General features: G+C 35.8%; 1 long non-coding RNA gene across 7 annotated transcripts in view; it reads right to left on the bottom strand.

Annotated features, from left to right (window-relative positions):
- LOC134739414 (uncharacterized) overlaps positions 1 to 19,443 on the bottom strand; it is a 66,520-nt gene that overhangs the window by 34,834 nt on the left and 12,243 nt on the right. Inside the window, exon 1 of one of the 7 annotated variants that reach the window (XR_010126045.1) lies at positions 15,597 to 15,763. The exons of 4 other annotated variants lie outside the window; for them this stretch is intronic. This is a non-coding gene — a long non-coding RNA (uncharacterized LOC134739414). Of the gene's footprint in view, positions 1 to 15,596; positions 15,764 to 19,443 lie in introns of those variants that run through there. 2 more of the 7 variants (XR_010126049.1, XR_010126043.1) reach the window with 2 other exon arrangements.

Here is a 19,443-nt window from a genome sequence, read left to right as displayed (position 1 = left end):
ATTGAATCATGAAGAAATCCAAAACCTAAATAGACCAATAACAAGTAATGATATCAAAGCCATGATTAAAAGTCATCCAGCAAAGACAAGCCAAGGACCTGAAGGCTTTACTGCTAAATGTTTGGTAAAATTTTAAATACACAAAGATCAAATCAAAATGAATTAAAGGCTTAAATCTAAGACTTCAAAACATGAAACTAGTAGAAGAAAACTTGAGGGAAGCTCCCTAAGACATTGATCTGAACTTAAATTTCTTGAGTAATACCTCAGAAGCACAGGCAAGCAAAGCAAAAATGGACAAATGGGATCACATCAGGTTTAAAAGCTTCTGCACAGCAAAACAAACAAACAAAAAACAAAGAGACAACCCACAGAATGAGAGAAATATTTGCCAACTATCCATCTAACAAGAGATTAATAACCAGAATATACAAAGAGCTCAAATAACTCAAAAAATATAAGAATTCAATTACATAGGCAAAATATCTAAACAGACATTTCTCAAGAGAAGACATGAAAATGACAAACAGTTACATTGAATGGTGCTCAACATCATTGATCATTAAAGAAATGCAAACCAAAACTACAATGAGATATCATCTCACCCCAGTTAAAATGGCTTTTATCCAAAAGACAGGCAGTAATAAATGCAAATGATGATGTGAGCAAAAGGGAACCCTCATACACTGTTAAAGGAGATGTAAATTAGCACAACCAATATGAAGAACAGTTTGGAGGCTTTTCAAACAATGTCCAATAGGTCAAGTGTGGTGGCTCCTGCCTTTAACCCCAGAACTTTGGGAGGCAGTGGCAGGTGGATCATTAGAGCCCAGGAGTAGGAGACCAGTCTGGGCAACATGGGGAGACTTTATTTCTACAAATAATACAAAAAATTAGTCGGCCAGCGGATCACGAGGTCAGGAGACCGAGATCATCCTGGCTAACACAGTGAAACCCTGTCTCTATTTAAAAAAAATACAAAAAATTAGCTGGGCGTGGCGGTGGGTGCCTGTAGTCCCAGCTACTTGGGAGGCTGAGGCAAGAGAATGGTGTGAACCAGGGAGGCGGAGCTTGCAGTGAGCCGAGATCGCGCTACTGCACTCCAGCCAGGGCGACAGAGGGATACTCCGTCTCAAAAAAAAAAAAAAAAAAAATTAGTCGAGAATTGTGGCAGACACCTTTAGTCTCAGCTATTTGGGAGGGTGAGACAGGAGGTCAAGGCCTCAGTGAGCTGTGATTGCACCACTGCACTCCAGCCTGGGCAATGGAGTGAGACCCTATTCTCAAAAAAATTACAAAGAGAGTTGCAATCCCACTGCTAGCTATCTACCCTAAAGAAAGGAAATCAGTATATCAAAGAGATACTTGCATTCCAATGTTTATTGCAGCACTACTCACAATAGCCAATATTTAGAAGCAACCTAAGTGTCTATCAACAGATGAATGGATAATTAAAATGTGATACATATTCTCAATGGAGTACTATTCAGCCATAAGAAATGAGATCCTGTCATTTGAAACAATATGGATAGAACTGGTTGATATTATATTAAATGAAATAAACCAGGTGCAAAAAGACAAAGTTTGCATATTCTCACTCATTTGTGGGAGCTAAACATTAAAACAATTGAACTAATGGAAATAGAGAGTAGAATGATGGTTACCAGAGACTGAGGAGAGTATTGGGGAGGGTGAGGGGAAATGAGGAAGTTAATGGATACAAAAATATAGTCAGGTAGAATGAATAAGGTCTAGTATTTTATAGCATGATGAAGTAACTTACAGTCAATAATAATTGATTGTACATTTAAAAATAACTAAAAGGGTGAAATTGGAATATTTGTAAGAAAGAAATGATAAATGCTTGAGGTAATGGACACAGCATTTACACTGATGTGCTTATTACTCATTGTATCCTTGTGTCAATATATCTCATACATCCTTTAAATACATACACCTGGCCCGGCTTGGTGGTTGGGGCCTGTAATCCCAGCATTTTGGGAGGCTAAGGCGGGCAGATCACTTGAGGCCAGGAGTCAAGAGCAGCCTGGCCAACATGGCGAAATCCCATCTTTACTAAAAATACAAAAATTATCTGGGCGTGCGCTTGTAGTCTCAGCTACTCAGGAGCCTGAGGTATGATAATCACTTGAACCCAGGAGGTGGAGGTTGCAATGAGTTGACATCATGCCACTGCACTCCAGCCTGGGCAACAGAGTAAGACTGCCTTAAAATAAATTTACTTGCACTTACTATGTACCCATAAGAATTAGAAATTAAAAAATAATAGTGATAAAATGTTAATATCAAATATAGACTTTCTATTCAAGTTTCTCCAATTATCTAAAGAATGTGTGCTTTTTAATATTCTTTATAACAATTTTGTTTTTTAATTCAAGAGCCAATCAAAAGTTTATCATTAATTTATAATTTTGAAATAATCTCCCTTCTTATATTGTTTCTTTCATGACATTAATATTTTTAAAGGGTACAGGAAACATTAAAATTGTTGTCTGAATAATAGCATTTCTGAAATTGAGGTTATTAAGGCACATATTTCTTAAGAAGGGCAAGGTTTAGAACTAAGGTATTCAATATGGTATCAACTACTCATATATAACTAGTTAAATTTAGATTTAAGTTAGTAAAATAAAATAAAATAAAAATTTATTTTTTCAATTGCACTAGACACATTTGAAATGCTGTATAGTCATTTGAAGCTAGTAGATATCATCTGGACAATGCAGATACAGAACTTTTTTTCCCACTGCATTAATTTTTGTTGAATATCACTTGTATAGGACATAACTATATTTTTGGTGGCTAAAGTGATACGAGTGCATATACATTTAGTTAAAACCTAGGTGTAGCCTGTAACAAAATGACTAAAAATATCGATGTTTATTCCTCTTTGATTTTCTGATTTGAATAAAAGAATTTCAATTCTGAAAGGGAATCTTTACAACGTTAGAAGCTTAATTTTGTTTTATCTTATTACTCTATCATTCTCAGCACATGGCTTTATCATTCGCATCTAAATACAAGATAGCTACCCCATTTATCATCATTAAATCTACACCCAACTCCTTGTTTCAAAGTGAAAGAAGAAAATGAGGGTGCTCCCAGTTTCGTTAAAGTTAAAAAATAAAAGTATGCATAGCTTTCTTTAATATTGCATTGGCAAACATGTGGTCACATAGCCTCAAATATCTCTAAGTATGCCACAAAATAATTGTCTTTAGCAAAGCAGCCCAGTGTCCAGCCAAAACTCAAGAGGTTCTAAATCTCAAAGGGAAAAATGGTGTTGGAAGATAACTAACTGTATCTGTTAATGTATTGGACTAAGAAAAAAAATGCTCATTTTATATTGCATCATTATAGTGTTCTGATTAGTATGGTATTAAATCCATAGTCTCAGGAACTAATGATATAAATCATGATGTTAAATATATTAATAGTTATTTTTTAGGGATGCCAAGATAATTGTTTAGAGCTTTGGGGTTTTCAGAGCACTTTTCCATGTTTATCTCATGTATTCTTTCGTTACTACAAAATCTGGATGATCTTTGCTCAAGGTTTAGCGTGTTCTGGGAACAGTTCAAGGTCGTCCAGATATAGAAGTAAGCAAAAGATACAATAATTGTGTCACTATAAAGATAAAAACAGCTACATAAGATATTTTCAGTTGTAGTTATTTATATCGATAAAAATAAACATATGAGAGTGTCTGGGGTCACTTTATCTAAGATACTCAGGTAAAGCCTCTCTGATTCAAGCCGAACACAGAAACACAAAATTATTTTCACGTTGTTCAGATATGACACAGGATTAGTTAGGGGAAAATTACCAGGAAGAGAGATAGTAGAATGCATGCAGTTAACTGATGGGTCATTACTCCATAAATATTCATAGATATGCATCTTGGGCACATTTCCAGCAGAAATGGCTTTTCCTAAAATGGCAGGCTAGACAAAGGGAAGAGGATGCCTCATAAGAATGCACATGGATGCACTCTACTGCCACACTGCAATAAATATTTACAGGTTATCATAATAGGGTTTAAGGATTACCTAGCTTCCCTAGGATAGCCATATATACAGACCCAGAGAGAACAATACGGAACATGCATACCAAGGGCTAAGAACTAACTGCACTCCAAGAACCCTGGGAACATGTTGTATACCAAGAATGCTGACCTCGTGCAGAGGCCTTTTACCACCAACAGCTGACTCCATCCAATTGATGAGTTCTGATTAACTACCCATAGGAAAAATGAAACAAAACTCCAGGGACAACTAGTTTTGTCTACCACCTCTGTAGAGATTGCATTAAATCTGCTATTTCAGTGATGAGTTGTAGCCATATGTAAGTCTCCAGGGAAAAATACTCTTAGGGAAAACCAGTATTTGGCAATTCCAAAAGCAGATTTTGAACTGATCTTCCTAATAAGGACACTTGTTAGGGCTGTGAATACCATTACACAAATTAAAGAAAAACAAAATCCAACTTCAGTTTAAGTAAAACCTTGCCCCATAATTTGTTTCAATCAGTAATAGTGAGCATTTCTTCAATTATAATTCAGGAAAAATAAGGTTCTAGGAATGTATTATTTACTATTAAATACTACTAAGTTAGACTGAAATAATTATCATGATATAGTTATTAACATCCCTATCTACAGAGAAAGACAGAGAAGTTTGGTATAATGATTTCACTAATTGTGAAGGGTTAAACTACTACTTGGAAACACTGTATCTGGTTCTAAATCCCTACACACCACTTATTTCCAGGAAGGAATAGAAGGGAATATGCTGGCTTTGTATTTCTTGGCACCATTCTCCAATATATTTTGTATTTGAAAGACGATTTGGCATGTCTCTATATAAAAATAATCCCAGGATGAATACATTTAACACAGTTTTCTAATAAATTACTTTTCAGCTTCTGCAACCATAACATACTAGCAACTTAATTCGTAAACTTTCAAGATACAGTGACTTTGTCCATAAAACTCATTTATGCGTTAATACAATATCCTCAGCAAGTTATGAACCTCAATAAAAGTGAGAGACTAAAGAATAATTAAAATAGTTTTTGTTTGTAAGGTGAGGTCTTTCACAGTAGAAATTATAAAATATACAATCTCAGCAAAAATATTTATTTATTGCCTTTTGTATATTGTTATTAATTTGTATTATTTGTATCTGCTAGCTTAGAAAATGACCTATTCTGTCTGTGCACAGATCTTTCTTTCTTCTTATGATTTCACTACTTATTTCAAATACAGGGGGACATGTGAAGATTTGTTACACTGGAATATAGCATTATGCTGAGGTATGGAGTCTACAAAATCCCATGATCCAGGTAGTAATCACAGTACCCAATAGGTAGTTTGTCTTTTTTTTTTTTTTTCCTTTTTCTGGAGAACGGGGTCTCGCTATATTGCCCAGGCAGGTCTCGAACTCCTGAGATCAAGCTATCCTCCCGCCTCTTGCCTCCCTGAGAGCTGGGATTACAGGCGTGAGCCACTGCACCTGGCCAGCAATAGGTGGTTTTTTAACCCATTCACCCTCCACTCTTTATTATTCCAAGTGTCTGTTGTTCCCATATTTATGTCCATGTGTGATCAATGTTTAGCTGCCACTTCTAAATAAGGACATGTGGCATTTAAATTTCTGTTTCTGTATTAATTTGTTTAAGATTATGGCCTCCAGCTCCATCCATGTTGCTGCAAAGGACATGATTTCATTCTTTTTATGGCTGTGTAGTACTCTATGATGTATATATGCTACATTTTCTTTATCCAGTCTGCCACTGATGATCACCTGGGTTGATTCCATGTCTCTGTTATTGCGAATGGCACAACAATTAACACACAAGTGCATATGTCTTTTTGATGGAATAACTTACTTTTTTGAAGGGGGTATTTACCCAATAAGAGATCTGTTGAGTAGAATAGTAGCTCTGTTTTAATTTCTTTGAGAAATCTCCAGACTGCTTTCCACAGTTGCTAGACTAATTTACATTCCCACTAACAGCGTATGAGCATTCCCTTTTCTCTGCAGCCTTGCCAGCAACTGATGTTTTTTGACTTCTTAATAATAGCCATTCTGACATGTGACATAGTGTCTTATTGTGGTTTTAATTTGCATTTCTCTGATGATTAGTGACACTGAGCATTTTTTCATGTTTGTTGGTCACTTGCATGTCTTCTTTTGAGAAGTGTCTATTCATATCCTTTGCCTATTTTTAATAGGGTTATTTGTTTTTTGCTTAATTTGTTGCCTTTGTCAGATGCATAATTTGTGAATATCTTCTTCCATTCTGTAGGTCATCTGTTGCTCTGTTAATAGTTTTTTTGGTTTTTGTTGTTTTTTGTTTTCCTTTTCCCTGAGCAGAAGCTCTGTAGTTTAATTAGGTCCTATTTGTCTATTTTTATTTTTATTGAAATTGCTTTTGGAGACTTAGCCAAAAATTATTTGCCATGACTGATGTTGAGAAGAATATTTCTTGGATTGTGTTCTAGGATTTTTACAGTCTGATGACTTATATTTAAATCTTTGATCCATTTTGAGTTAATTTTTGTACATGGTAAAAATCAGGGGTCCAACTTCAATCTTCTGCATATGGTTAACCAATTATCCCATCACAATTTATCAAATAGAGAATCCATTCCCCATTTCTTGTTTTTATCAGCCTTGTCAAAGATCAGATAGCTGTACATGTGCAGCTTTGTTTCTGGGTTCTCCATTTTGTTCTGTTTGTCTATGTGTCTGTTTTGGAACCAGTCCCAAGGTGTTTTGCTTACTGTGGCTTTATTCCTGGGATATGAAGCAAAAAATGTAATTTACCACATAAACAGAATGAAAAGTGAAAGCCATATGATCATCTCAATAGATGCAGTAAAAGCTTTCAGTAAAATCCAACATCTTCATAAAATCCTCTCAACAGATTAGGCATCAAAAAAATACCTCAAATAATAAAGCCATCTATGTCAAACCCACAGCCAATATCATACTGAATGGGCAAAAGCTAGAAACCATTTCCCTTAATAACTGGAAAGAGACAAGGATACTCACTCTTACCACTCCTATTCAACATAGCACTAGAAAACCTAGCAAAAACAATCAGACAAAAGAAATAAATAAAAGGTATCCAAATAAGAAAATAAGTAAAACTATATCTGTTCACTGACAGTAAGACCCTATACCTAGAATATCTTAATCTTGCAAAAGGCTCCTAAAACTGATAAACTAGTTTAGTAAAATTTTAGGATACAAAATCAATGTACAAAAATCAGCAGCATTTTATACACGCAATAAGATCCAGGCTGAGAGTAAAATCAAGAACGCATTCCACTTACAATAGCCACAAAGAAAATCAAATATCTATGAATACAGCTAATGAAGGAGGTGAACAGTCTCTACAAGGAGAACTGCAAAACACTGCTGAAGGAAATCAAAGATGACACAAATAAATGGAAAAATATTTTATGCTCATGGATTGGAAGAATCAATATCATAAAAATGGCCATAGTGCTCAACGTAATTTACAGATTCAATGCTATTTCTATCAAACTACCAACATCATTCCTCACAGAATTAGAAGCACTATTCTGAAATTCATATAAAACGAAAAGAGAGCCCAAATAGCTAAGACTAAGCAAAAAGAACAAAACAGGAGGCATCACATTACCCAACTTCAAACTACACTAAGCAAAGTTTGATTGAAAAAATATTTTAACTATTATCTTTCTTAAAATTTTAAACTTACTTTATCTCTCTTTAATGCAGTATTTTTCTTCAATTTTCCTCATATTTTCTGTCTTTCTAAAAGTTGTGATAAAATGTTCCACATATCATAATGAATCCCTGTTATTTGGTGGCTGTTGAGTTTTCTGGATTTTTGGAAATCAAGTATCATTACCTTAGACAAAGCAACATTATTTCATCAATATAAATATATGATCCTCAGTGCCTGAAATAAGAATCCCTGTGGGAGGGAGGGGCCAAGATGGTCAAATAGAAACAGCTCCAGTCTGCAGCTCCCAACGCAGAAGATGGGTGATTTCTGCATTTCCAACTGAGATTTCCAGTTCATCTCACTGGAACTGGTTAGTCAGTGGGTGCAACCCAAGGAGATTGAGCAGAAGCAGGGTGGGGTGTTGCTACACCCAGGAAGTGCAAGAAGCCAGGGGACCTCCTTCCTCCACCCAAGGGAAGCCATGAGAGACTGTGCTACCAAGCCAGGGTACTATACTTTTCCCATGGCTTTCGCAATCCACAGATCAGGAGATTCCCTTGTGAGCCTACACCACCAGGGTCCTGGGTTTCAAGCAAAAAACTGGGCAGCTGTTTAGACAGGCACCAAGCTAACTGAAGGAGTTTTTTTCATATCCCAGTGGTGTCTGAAACACCAGTAAGACAGAACCATTCACTCCCCTGGAAAGGGGGCTGAAACTAGGGAACCAAGTGGTCTCACTCAGTGGGTTTCCCTCCCATGGAGCCCAGCAAGCTGAAAACCACTGGCTTGAAATTCTCACTGCCAGCACAGCAGTCTCCAGACTGGGATGATAGGGCTCCGTGGGGGAGGGGCATCCAGCATTACTGAGGTTGTAGTAAGCAGTTTTCCCCTGACAGTGCTAAGGAGACTGAGAGATATGGAATAGGTGGAATTCACCACAGCAGAGCAAAGCACCTGTGGCCAGACTGCTTCTCTAAATTCCTCCTCACTGGGCATGGCATCTCTGAAGGAAATGCAGCAGCCCCAGTCAGGGGCTTACAGATAAAACCCTCATCTTCCTGGGACAGAGCACTTTGGGGAAGGGGCAGCTGTGGGCCAAGCTTCAGCGGACTTAATTTTTCCTGAATGTCAGCTCTGAAGAGGGCAGCTGATCCTGACAAGAGGGATCCTCCAAGTACAGCACACCAGCTCTGCTAAGGTACAGACAGCCTCCTCAAGTGCTTCCCTGACCCCCGTGTCTCCTGACTGAGAGAGATTTCCCAACAGGGGTCAACAGACACCTCAAACAGGAGAGCTCTGGCTGGCATCAGTCCAGTGCCCCTCTGGGATGAAGCTTCCAGAGGAAGGAACAGGCAGTAATCTTTGCTGTTCTGCAGCCTCCGCTGGTGATATCCAGGAAAACAGGGTCTGGAGTGGACCTCTACTTGCAGCAGACCTGCAGAAGAGGGGCTTGACTTTTAGAAGAAAAAATAACAAACAGAAAGCAACAACAACATCAACAAAAAAGACCCCACACAAAAACCCCATCCAAAGGTCATCAGCCTCAAAGATCAAAGGTAGATAAATCCACTAAGATAAAAAGAAAAAACAGTGCAAAAATGCTGAAAATTCAAAAAACCTGAAGCCTCTTCTCCTCCAAATCATTTCAACTCCTCTCCAGCCAGGGCACAAAACTGAATGGAGAATGAGATTGATGAATTGACAGAAGTAGGCTTCAGAAGGTGGGAAATGACAAACTCCTCTGAGCTAAAGGAGCATGTTTTAACCCAATGCAAGGGAGCTAAAAACCTTGATAAAATGTTACAGAAATTGCTAACTAGAATAACCAGTTTGCTGAAAAACACAGCATGATAACTTCGTGAAGCATACACAAGTATCAGGAGCTGAATCAAGCAAGTGGAAGAAAGGATATCAGAGTTTGAAGATCACACTTGCTTAAATAAGGCATGAGACAAGATTAGAGATAAAAGAATGAAAAGGATTGAACAAAGCCTCAAAGAAGTATGGGACTATGTGAAAAGACCATACCTACAATTGATTGGTGTACCTGAAAGTGACGGGGAGAATGGAACCAAGTTGGAAAACACACTTCAGGATATTATCAGGAGAACTTCCCTAACCTAGCAAGACAGGCCAACATTCAATTCAGGAAATACAGAGAATACCAAAAAGATGCTCCTCGAGAAGATCAACCCCAAGACACATAATCATCAGATTATCCAAGGTTGAAATGAAGGAAAAAATGTTAAAGGCAGCCAGAGAGAAAAGTCAGGTCACCTAAAAGCGAAGCCCATCAGACTAACAGTGGATCTATCTGCAGAAATGCTACAAACTGGAAGAGAGTGGGGCCAATATTCAGCATTCTTAAATAAAATAATTTTCAACCCAGAATTTCATGTGCAGCCAAACTAAACTTCATAAGCAAAGGAGAAATAAATTTTTTTTACAGACAAGCAACTGCTGAGGGATCTTGTCACCATCAGGGCAGCCTTACAAGAGCTCCTGAAGGAGGCACTAATTATGGAAGGAAAAAACTGGTACCAGCAACTGCAAAAACACACCAAAATATAAAGATCAATGACACTATGAAGAAACTTCATCAACTAATGTGCAAAATAATCAGCTAGCATCATGATGACAGAATCAAATTCACACATAACAATGTTAAACTCAAAGTAAATGGGCTAAATACCCCAATTAAAAAATACAGACTGGTAATTGGATAAAGAGCCAAGAACAAATGGTGTGCTGTATTGAAGAGACCTATCTCACTTGCAAGGACACACATAGGCTCAAAATAAAGGAATGGAGGAATATTTACCAAGAAAATAGAAAGAAAACAAAAGCAGGGGTTGCAATCCTAGTCTCTGATAAAACAGACTTTAAACCAACATAGATCAAAACAGACAAGGAAGGCATAGTGGTGCACACCTGTAATCTCAGCTACTCAGGAGGCTGAGGCAGAACCCAGATTCATAAAACAAATTCTCAGAGACCTACAAAGAGACATAGACTCCCATAAAATAATAGTGGGAGACTTTAAAACCCCTGTCAGTATTAGACAAGTCAACAAGACAGAAAATTAGGGATATTCAGGACTTGAACTCACCTCTGGATCAAGTGGACCTAACAGACATCTGCAGAACTCTACATCCCAAATTAAGTCTTCTCAGTGCCACATGGCACTTATTCTAAAATCAACCACATAATTGGAAGTAAAACACTCCTCAGCAAATGCAAAAAAAATAAAATGGAAATCATAACAAACAGTCTCTCAGACCACAGTGCAATCAAATTAGAATGCAGGATTAAGAAATTCACTCAAAACTGCACAAACACATGGAAATTGAACAACCTGCTCCTGAAAGACTACTGGGTAAATAACAAAAATTAACGCAGAGATAACGAAGTTCTTTGAAACCAATGAGAACAAAGAGACAATGTATCAGAATCTCTGGGACACAGCTTAACTAGTGTAAGAGGGAAATTTATAGCACTAAATGCCCACATCAGAAAGTGGGAAAGATCTGAAATTGACACCCTAACATCACAATTAAAAGAACTAGAGAAGCAAGAGCAAACAAATTCAAAAGCTAGCAGAAGACAAGAAATAACTAAGATCAGAGAAGAACTGAGGGAGATAGACACATGAAAAACCCTTCGAAAAAGCAATGAATCCAAGAGCTGTTTTTTTGAAAAAATTAACGAAATAGATATATTGCTAGCTAGAAAAATAAAGAAGAAAAGAGAGAAGAATCAAATAGACACAATAAAAAAGAGAATATCAGCACTGTTCCCACAGAAATACAAACTACCATTAGACTTTACTATAAACACCTCTACACAAATAAACTAGAAAATCTAGAAGAAAGGAAAAATTCCTGGACACAGACACCTTCCCAAGACTAAACCATGAAGAAGTTGAATTCCTGAATAGACCAATAAGACGTTCTGAAATTGAGGCAGTAATAGCCTACCAACAAAAAGAAGTGCAGGATCAGATAGATTCATAGCCGAATTCTACCAGAGGTACAAAGAGGATCTGGTACCATTCCTTCTGAAACTATACCAAACAATAAAAAAAGAGAGGCTCCTCCCAAACTCATTTTTTGGGGTCAGCATCATCCTGATTCCAAAACCTGGCAGAGACACAACCAAAAAGATAATTTCAGGCCAATATCCCTGTTGAACATCTATGTAAACATCCTCAATAAAATATTGGCAAATTGAATCCAGCAGCACATCAAAAAGCTTATCCACCATGATCAAGTCAACTTCATCCCTGGGATGCAAGTCTGGTTCAACATACACAAATCAATAAACATAATCCATCACATAAACAGAACCAATGACAAAAACCACATGATTATCTCAATAGATGCAGAAAAGGCCTTTGATAAAATTCCACATCCCTTCACGTTAAAAACTCTCAATAAATTAGGTATTGATGGAACATATCTCAAAATAATAAGAGCTATTTATGACAAACCCATAGCCAATATCATATGGAATGGGCAAAAGCTGGAAGCATTCCCTTTGAAAACTGGCACAAGACAAGGATGTCCTCTCTCACCACTCTTATTCAACATAGTATTGGAAATTCTGGCCAGGGCAATCAAGCAAAAGAAAGAAACAAAGGGTATTCAAATAGGAAGAGAGGATGTCAAATTGTCTCTGTTTGCAGATGACATGTTTATATATTCAGAAAATCCTGTGGTCTCAGCCCAAAAACTCCTTAAGCTGATAAGCAACTTCAGCAAAGTCTCAGGATACAAAATCAATGTGCAAAAATCACAAGCATTCCTATACACCAACAAAACACAAGCAGAGAGCCAAATCATGAGTGAACTTTCATTTGCAATTGCTACAAAGACAATAAAATACCTAGGAATACAGCTAACAAGGGATGTGAAGGGTCTCTTCAAGGAGAACTACAAACCACTGCTCAAGGAAATAAGGACACAAATAAATGGAAAAAAAATTCCATGCTAATGGATAGAAAGAATCAGTATCATGAAAATGGCCCTACTACCCAAAGTAACTTATAGATTCAATGCTATTCCCATCAAGCTACCATTGACTTTCTTTGCAGAATTAGAAAAAAAAAAAAAAAAACTACTTTAAATTTTCGCCAGGCTCAGTGGCTCACACCTGTAATCCCAGCACTTTGGGAGGCCAAAGCAGGTGGATCACCTAAGGTCAGGAGTTCGAGACCAGCCTGACTAACATGGTTTAGACCAGCCTGACTAAAAATAAATTAAAAAAAATAGCCAGGCATGGTGGAGCACACCTGTAATCCCAGCTACTCAGGAGGCTGAGGCAGTAGAATCGCTTGAACCTGGGGGGTGGAGGTTACAGTGAGCTGAGATCATGCCACTGCACTCCAGCCTGGCAACAGAGTAAGACTCCATCTCAAGAAAAAAAAAATTATATGAAGCCAAAAAATATCCCATATAGGCAAGAAAATCCCAAACAAAAAGTACAAAGCTGGAAGCATCACACTAACTGACTTCAAAATATACTACAAGGCTATGGTAACTAAAACAGTATGGTACTGGTACCTCAACAGATATATAGACCAATGGAACAGAACAGAGACATTAGAAATAATACCACACATCTACAACCATCTGATCTTTGACAAACCTGACAAAAAAAAAGCAATAGGGAAAGGATTTGCTATCTACTAAATGCTTCTGGGAAAACTAGTTAGCCATATGCAGAAAACAGAAACTGGAACCCTTCCTTACACCTTATACAGAAATTAACTCAAGATGGATTACAGACTTAAATGTAAAACTCAAAACCATAAAAACCCTAGAAGAAAACCTAGGCAATATCATTCAGGAGATAGGCATGGGAAAAGACTTCATGACTAAAACACCAAAAGCAATTGCAACAAAAGCCAAAATTGACAAATGGAATCTCATTAAACTAAAGAGCTTCCACACAGCAAAAAAAAAAAAAAAAAAAAAAACAAAAACAAAAAAAACTATCATTAGACTTAACAGGCAACCTACAGAATGGGAGAAAATTTTTGCAGTCTACCCATCTGACAAAGATCTGACATCCAGAATCTACAAGGAACTTAAACAAATTTACAAGAAAAAAACAACCCCATCAAAAAGTGGGCAAAGGATATGAACAGACACTTCTCAAAAGAGGATATTTATGTGGCCAACAAACATATGAAAAAAAGCTCATGATCTCATGTCAGTTAGAATGGTGATTATTACGAAGTTAGGAAACACATGGTGGCAAGGCTGTGGAGAAATAGAAACATTTTCACATTGTTGGTAGGAAGGTAAATTAGTTCAACCATTGTGGAAGACAGTGTAGTGATTCCTCAAGGATTTAGAACCGGAAATACCATTTGACCCAGCAATCCTATTACTGGATATATACCCAAAAGTTTATAAATCATTTTACTATAAAGATATATGCACACATATGTTTACTGCAGCACTATTTACAATAGCAAAGACTTGGAACCAACCCAAATGTCCATCAATGATAGACTGGATAAAGAAAATGTGGCACATACACACCATGGAATACTATGCAGCCATAAAAAATAATGAGTTTGTGTCCTTTGCAGGGACATAGTGAAGTTGTAAGCCACCATTCTTAGCAAACTGACACAGGAACAGAAAAGCAAATATCACATATTCTCACTAATAAGTGGGAGTTGACAATGAGAACACATGGACACATGGAGGGAAACATCACACACATGGCCTGTCGGGGGGTGGAGGCCAAAGGCGGAGAGCATTAGGACAAATACCTAATTCATGAGAGGCTTATGGGTTGACAGTTGCAGCAAACAACCATGGCACATGTGTATCAGTGTAACAAACCTGCACATTCTGCACATGTATCCCAGAACTTAAAGTAAAACCAAAAAGAAAAAAAAGCACTCGCTATGGTTATGTACAATTATTCATAATATTTTTCAATTTTCAATTTCCTGAGTTACTTCATGTATCTATTCCTTATAATTTATTGATAGATTTACTTACCAAAAATTTATCATGTTAAGCTTCCAAAACAAATGGTAAATATTATGTTTGATATTTCTTCATCTATTTTATACCTAATCTTGGAAGCATAGAGGAAAGGGCATGGTTTTGAATTCAAGATGTCTTGAATTTGCATCATGGTGCATCCAATTATTCTGTAAATTTGATCAAGACACTTAACCTCTCTGAGATTCAGTATACTAATATATAAAAAGGAATACTGATAATTCTGTCAAAATCATTGAAATATTAAAAATAATATATTTTGTTTTTCACATCCCATATATAGTGTGTGATAGGTATTATCTACTTTAAAACACACAGATTCAAATTTACATACTTTAATCAGTGCTAACTTTGTAGTCAGCATTTATGTAAATAATTTTCTGAAAAACAATATTTATATTATTAAATTATGTCTTACATATTGATTATAGCTGTTTTCTCTACATCCTAGGCTTCAGTTAATAAATGTGAGTAACGTAAAATTGGTTTTAATAGATTCTAGACTTTTAAGATTCTCACCCAGTTTCATTTTAAATATATATAACATTAATATATTTTTGGATTTTTATATATTAAAATGGCCAAAATAATTTATACCTCAGCATGTCTGCCATGCAGCACAATGTGTATGTATATCTAGTCAAATAAATATTTAATTACTTTCTTTTTCTTTTTATATACTTAGCTAAAATGAAAGTACATGTCCATGTAGCTACAAATATTATGATTTACTATCAGAGAAATTTTCATTATCTTTGAAAGGGGAAGTTGAGCCCTAGTCCTAAGCTCTGAAGATTGATGTGGATGGAGCACCAGAATCTGACTTACTTTGTTGGCATAAGGCAGAAGCTGAGTCTGAACCTCTCTAGGTACCTTGTGATGTCTCCATTCTTCTTCTCTGACTTTTGAACCATTTATATGTACAACTTCATGACAAAGGGCAAAAGGCTGTGATGTAAGTTGGTTGTCTTGCTACAATTAGAGTTCATGAGAATCATAATTGAGTTCTACTCTGACCTCATTAGTTCTAGTTTTCTTTGTTGGATCTAATTGGTTCATACACTCTCTTACTTTCTGTATAGTTTCTCTCTGTAATTACTGCTACTCTTGGCCTTCAGTGACTTCAGGCTCACTATAATAAAAAGATAAAAGAGCTTTCTATAGATATCGTCACTGGATCTCATAAATCCATAAGATCTAATTTCTATAATAAATACTTTATTTCATATCACTCCTAGTGGTTTTACTATCTTAACTGAACTCTGATATACAAATTCTAGATATGTCCTGTAGATAGAAAAATCTATAAAGCAAAGTGATAAATAAAATTAAATAAGCAATGATAATAGAAAATGATAAAGGTTTATTATACAAGTCCAAACAATAAAAAAACGGAGACTGCAACCTTGACATAAAGCAAAGGATACTCAAGCCCCAAAACCCTAACTTCCTGAGAATATAGAATATGCTTTCATCTGAAGTGCACATAGCTCTTCCAGAAATTTTGATACTATTATATTTTGACAATAAAAAGTTTAACAAACTTTATAAAATAAAACCAGTAAAAATAAAACAGACCACAAATGAAAAATATATATGTATATATTTTTAAATAAAGAAGAGATTCTTAGACTTGTGACTTTATCCTATTACACTATAGTGCTCATGCTAATAAGGAAATTTTTTTAAAGTGAAAGTTTATAAAAAGTAATGGTAGTCATTAGGGTTTCTGGCTCTGCATGTAAGGAGCATCCAAATCACCATCCATACTAAAACAAGTAAATATATGAACAGACTGAAGTATCAACAACTCTTCTTGGATTTTTAAGAGAGATGTGGATACAGGAAGAATGGCTGCACCCAAGACTGGAGAGTCAGACAGAAAAATATAGGAAATCATGGCTTACTGGGGCAGAGACTAACAAATGGAAATCACCGAGGAAATCAGTGCTGGGATGGGAAAACTTAAGCTGCAATTGACAAATTTCTGGAGACTCAGGACAAGCTGTAGAGTTATATACCCCAAGGAGCCCCACAGTTTTGTGAGTTTTACAAACAAGGTAGGAATGCTGGAATTATCAGACCCGGAATTGAAAACATTTCTAAATATTTCTGAATAATATGCTTAGGGGTCAAATGGATAAAGTAGACCACATGAAAGAATACATGGGGAAAATCAGTAAAGAAGTGGGTATCCTAAAAAAAGAGCCAAAAGGAAATGTTAGAGATAAAAACCTTTGTAACAGAAATATTAATAAACAATGCCTTTAATGGCCTTATTTGTACTCATGATGTGGCTCAGAAAAGAATTTCCGAGCTTAGAATAGAAACTTTCAAACTGTAAAGCAAAGAGAGTGAAGACTGAAAAAAAAAGAATATCTAAGGACTTTGGAATAACTACAAAACATTTAATATATGTGCAATGGAAATACTAGAGGAAAAAAGAGAGAAAGAAACAGAAGAAAAATTTGAAAATATATGACAGGTAATTTCTTCCAATTTGTTTCAGACGCCAAAGCACAAATCCAAGAAGTTCAGAGAATATCAAGCAAGATAAATACAAATATATGTATATACAGACATATCATTTTCAAATGACAGAAAATCAAAGATAAAAAATCCTGAATGAAACTAGAGGGAGAAAATATACCTTTTATAAAATAAAAATGAAAATTATATTTAACTTCCCTCAGAGCCACTTGCACTGTCTGGCAACCAAGGTAGTAGAATGAAGTATTTAAAAGTAGTGGGAGAGCAAACTACTAACCTAGAATTACGTATCCTAAAAAATTACCCTTGAAAACAGAAAATGAACTAAATACTTTTCTAAACAAAATAAAAATTGAAGTGACTTATTGACAAATTTGCCTTGCAAGAAAGGTTAAAAAAAGTTCTTTAGACAGGATCTAATAATGTGGGACATTGAATCTACACTGAAAAAAGAAGAGCATGAAATAAAGAATAAGTGAATAACAAATAAAAACCTTTTATCCTTAATTAATCTAACATATAATGGTTTATTCAAAATAAAAATAGCAATATGTATTCAATTATGTATACTTGTGTATATATCATATGTAAAAAATATAAACATATGTTATATATCCTTATATATAAGTAAAATGAATGACAGTAATGGTGCAAAAGATGAGAGGGAGGAGTTAGAATTATTTTGTTATCAGAATGTACTCATACTACCCATGAAGTGATATAGTGTTATTTGAAAGTGGGCTTTTACTAGTTTTCAAGGTGTATTCAAACTCTCAGGCAATCACTAAAAAATACATAAAAAGAAATATAACTTATATGACAAGAAAAGAGAAAAAAATTATACAAAGTGCTCAGTTAAAACCACAAGAGACAGAAAAAGAGTAGACGACAAAGAGACAAAGGAAAAAATAAAAAGCAATAATAAATATAGTAGATATTAACCAGACTATACTAATAATCACTTTGAATAGCAATGGTATAAATGCATCAATTATAAGACAGTAATTGGCACAGTAGACCAAAACTCAAGACCCAGTTACATGCTGTTGACAAGAAACATACTTTAAGTAAAAAGATACAGAGGCTAGTTCATGAGATTTAAGAAAGGAAGCTACCTCCATAAATAAAAGTGCAAGGCGATGCAGCAAGTGCTAATATAGAAGCTGCAGCAACTGATCTAGAAGATCAAGATAAGATAATTGATGAAAATGATTACACTAAAAAACAGATTTTCAGTGTAGATAAAACAGTTTTATATTAGAGAAAGATTATAAACCAATGGAAGAAAAATATATAATGCTAACACTAATCCGAAGAAAGTGGGAGTAGCTATATCAATTTCAGACAGAGCAGACTCGACCAAGAAACATTTTTAGGGATAAAGGGCATTAACTAATGATAAAGGAGACAAGGCTACAAGAATACACAGCAATACTTGACACGTATGCATAATACAGCATCAAACGACATGAGGCAAAAACTTACAGATCTGCAAGGAGAAATAGATGAATTCACTACTGTAATTCGAGACCTTAACAACCCTTGTAATTATTTGGGAGTACCATGAACTAGACCTGTATAAGGCAGAATAAATGTTATTAGTGTTCAGAATGCTCCATTGACCAGATTTTTCTTCATCCCTCTCCCTCTTCTTGTGCCTCCCTATTCCTGAAGACACAACAATATTGAAATTAGGCCAGTTAATAACCTTGCAATGGGCTCTAAGTGTTCAAGTGAAAGGAAGAGTCATACTTTTCTCACCTTAAATCAAAAGCTAGAAATTATTAGGCTTGGCATGTCAAAAGCCAAGTAGGCCAAAGCTAGTATTTTTGCAGGAAAACATTAGCCAAGTTGTGAAGGCAAAATAAAGTTTTTGAAGGAAATTAAAATGACACTCTAGTGAACACACACATGATAAGAAAGCAAAACAGCTTGATTGCTAATATGGAGAAAGTTGTAGTGGCCTGGATAGATTAAACCAGCCATATCATTCACATACACTAAAGCCCAATCCAGAGCAAGGCTCTGTCTTCAGTTCTATGAAGGGTAAGAGAGGCAATAAAGCTGCAGAAGAAAAGTTTGAAAGCAAAGGTTGTTTCCTGAGATTTAAGAAAGCAAGCTGCCTCTATAAAACAGAAGTACAAGGTGATGCAGAAAGTGCTAATATAGAGGCTTCAGCGGGTGA

This window comes from Pongo pygmaeus, chromosome 3 (assembly GCF_028885625.2).
Source record: "Pongo pygmaeus isolate AG05252 chromosome 3, NHGRI_mPonPyg2-v2.0_pri, whole genome shotgun sequence".
In the NCBI taxonomy this organism is placed as follows: domain Eukaryota; kingdom Metazoa; phylum Chordata; class Mammalia; order Primates; family Hominidae; genus Pongo; species Pongo pygmaeus.
Note: the sequence above shows the minus strand (reverse complement) of the source record. Positions and strands in the feature narration are given on the sequence as shown.